Source organism: Glossina fuscipes, unplaced genomic scaffold, assembly GCF_014805625.2.
Source record: "Glossina fuscipes isolate IAEA_lab_2018 unplaced genomic scaffold, Yale_Gfus_2 3, whole genome shotgun sequence".
Classification (NCBI taxonomy): domain Eukaryota; kingdom Metazoa; phylum Arthropoda; class Insecta; order Diptera; family Glossinidae; genus Glossina; species Glossina fuscipes.
The window spans coordinates 5,508,441-5,511,603 of NW_023998417.1; the positions used below are offsets into that span (position 1 = coordinate 5,508,441).

At 33.4% G+C, this 3,163-nt stretch overlaps 1 pseudogene; it reads right to left on the reverse strand.

The window, feature by feature from the left end:
• Positions 1–560: 560 nt before the first annotated feature.
• On the reverse strand, positions 561–1,740 carry LOC119634491 (annotated as a pseudogene).
• Positions 1,741–3,163: the final 1,423 nt, after the last annotated feature.

A 3,163-nucleotide genomic window follows, 5' to 3' on the forward strand; every position in this document is an offset into this window, starting at 1 on the left:
TGTATGTTATTAAAAAAAAAAAAAAAAAAAAAAAAAATACACATGAGTAATGAGCAAAAAATGAATTTTTTTTTACTCCTTATGAAAAACATAGATGTTCTCAGTATAAATGATGCAGTGGGCGTGTCCTTCGACCGATTTGGCCCATTTGCAATACCAACCTGCGTGCAAGAACTACCATTGTTTTTGACAAAATTGAAAATCGGTTTTTGCGGCCAGGAGAATGTTTGCAATAAACATTACACAAATGGACAGACGGACGGACATGGTTAAATCAGCTTAGAAATTCATGCTGATCAGCAGCATGTACACATTGTGGGTTTTCTGAAGCTTCCTTCTCGACGTTACAGGCGTTTTGATAAAATTAATATACGCCGCATACTTGGGTGACAGGTATAGAAAGGAAAAAATTAAAATTTCCCTCCCATTTGAACGCACGGCGGTTTTAATGTTAAGACTATTTGCTCTTAAATTAATAATTATCTATTCCGTCACATTCCACACAGTCCCACGTTGTCCGGAATAGAAAAATATTTTACTTCGATTCGTTTAAGGTTTTATTTAATATCTTAACAACAAGTTCAACATATCATCAATTGTTTCATTGTGAAACACTGCCACTTTACGAAATAAAATCGCTAATATATAAACATAACATATTTTTTTTCTTTTTTTTTTATTAAAATTTTCACTATAATCTAGAAAATAAAAAAATGGTCTCTGAATGAACACAACTACTACTACTAACTACTCTTACTTATTGGTTCCCTTCTCTTCCAACAATGGCGAACCTATATCTTCGTCTACGCGTAAAATTTGCAAGCGACTAGGACCCATTATCATTATACTTCGGCGAGAGCTTAACAGCATTGATGACGTTCTCTCTTTGTTCACTTGGAAACTCATTGGATAAATGATAGATAACCCAATTGAAAACGAACTAAGACAAGTTGCTGCGTAAAAAAAACGGATATCTTCAATTTGAGAAATTGCACTTCTTTATAACAGCTATTAGCTCGTGATCGTTCATCTCGTTCTCTCTTTGCTCTCTTAGAAACCCATTCGACAAATGAGAGATGACCTTATTGAAAACGAACTCAGACAAGTTGCAGCATAAAAAAAACGGATATCTTCAATTTGAGAAATTGCACTTCTTTATAACAGCTATTAGCTCGTGAACGTTGATCTTGCCAGGCTTAGCCCAATAGAATGAAATGCGAGTAAATTTGATGCTAAATAATTGCAATTGATTAACAATAGAGTTTTACAATTTTTTTTGAAAAACTTACGTTTTGTAAAAGGGAAAAGTTGAAGCCCGCGCCATTAGAGGCCCGAGTAGGGTGAAAAGTAAAACGAAAGCATACCAAAACCAAAATATGATATCGATTTTCTTATTGATTATATTTAAAGCCATAACGCAAACAATATCGTGCATTTGTAATATGCCACTGCTATTATATATATTTATGAAAATGACATTTTGTAACTTCCGGGAAAGCCATATCGAAAGCGTCCAAAGCATCCAATATCCGTTCAGTCCAACGTTCGGCGCAAATTTTTGCATTCAAACCGAAAAATAAATTCGAAAAAGATTTGTAATATAAGATTAAGTACATTTAATAGCTCCGCAAGGACCATATGCGCTTCCCGCGCATTATTTAAACGCATACGTTCAATTATCGGACAGCGTATGTCTTTAATACGGTATTCAGTCTCTTCCAGGCAAGGCATATACAGTTGTTAAACTGTAAACCAAAGCTTTAATACGGCCATCTAGCCAAAAGGAAAAAAGAAAGCATAAGGAAACAAGCAGGGAATTTGTAGTCGGGCAAGGCCGACATGTAGATACCCTGCACAATTTCGCGTAATACATATTATTTTCTCGTTTTGGTTCTAATACGTTAAAAATTACAAATTGTTTTCATGTAAAGGGCTTCTTTTCATGGAAGCCCGCATATTGGAGGATGCGCACTGCAGAATATGACTTAATCCAAATTAAGCAAAATTAATTTACTTCCCAAAAATATCTTTCATTTTCAATCATAAAAAACTAAACTCTATATAAGGCATTGCTTTTCATGATAATCCCTCTATATGTTAAAAAAAAAAATGGAAATAGGGAAACCCAATTCCCCATTCCCATCCCTATTTTTCTTTTTGCTATATTACTACTGTGGACCAATTTTCATCATAAATTAGAAAAAATTAAATCCAATCAACAAGCAGTTAATTAAACAACAAGAAGAATATCCATAAAAAATTTTAGGAAATTTTATTAAAAGGAAAAAAATTTGTCGTGTTTTTGTTTTCCATTGATTATAAGAATGCGTAGATGGAAGATGAGTACATCTAAAAGGACGATTTTTTGTGCATGGACTGACTCGTCCCGTTGTGGTGTTGGGCAAATTGCAAAAATAAAATTTGAAAGTCTTCTGTTTTTTTATAAGTTTTCCGATAGATATGAGTTTCTATTTGTCTTTTCTTGAATCTGATGTGCGTGACAGTAACTTTTCAATCCGGAATGGTTAAATATAACCTTCTTTCTCCTTTTCAATTCTTCGCTTCTTTTAGTCTCTAAACTGTTGTTGGAGCAAGATAGTTACCAGCCAAAGAAAAGTACAGTGCAAGTATCTTTTGTAAATGTTCTCTTATTCTCAAAAGTTATTCTCAGTGACACACATACTGGAATTCCGGAAAATTGAACTATACTACTTATTTGTGTGAGTTGGATTATGAAAAGCATGAATTCTTTTTGATACATTCAGCAAAAGCCAGTCTTTGAAGAAGCTACAAATCTTCGTGATTATAAGAGATTAAAAAACAATCTATGAAAGAATTAAAAGAAGATTTAAGTCATAATTAAAAACACAATCCTCCCTACCCAGCTGCTTATAAGTAGATGTAATTTTCATGCCATGTGTACCACTTTCGGTACACGCTAACAAATTTAATGCATATGAATAAATAAATGCAGACAGCGCGTTGTTAAGCATAATTACATTTAATTCTTACATTTTTGTATCCGAACTGACATGCAAATGCATTTTTCCCCCCGTGCAACGTGTTAAGCAACAAGACGATGGATTTATTTGAAAAAAAAAAGAAGAAGAATCGAAGATTTTCAAATTGTGTGGCATCACTGCTACTTTGGCAACTATTTATA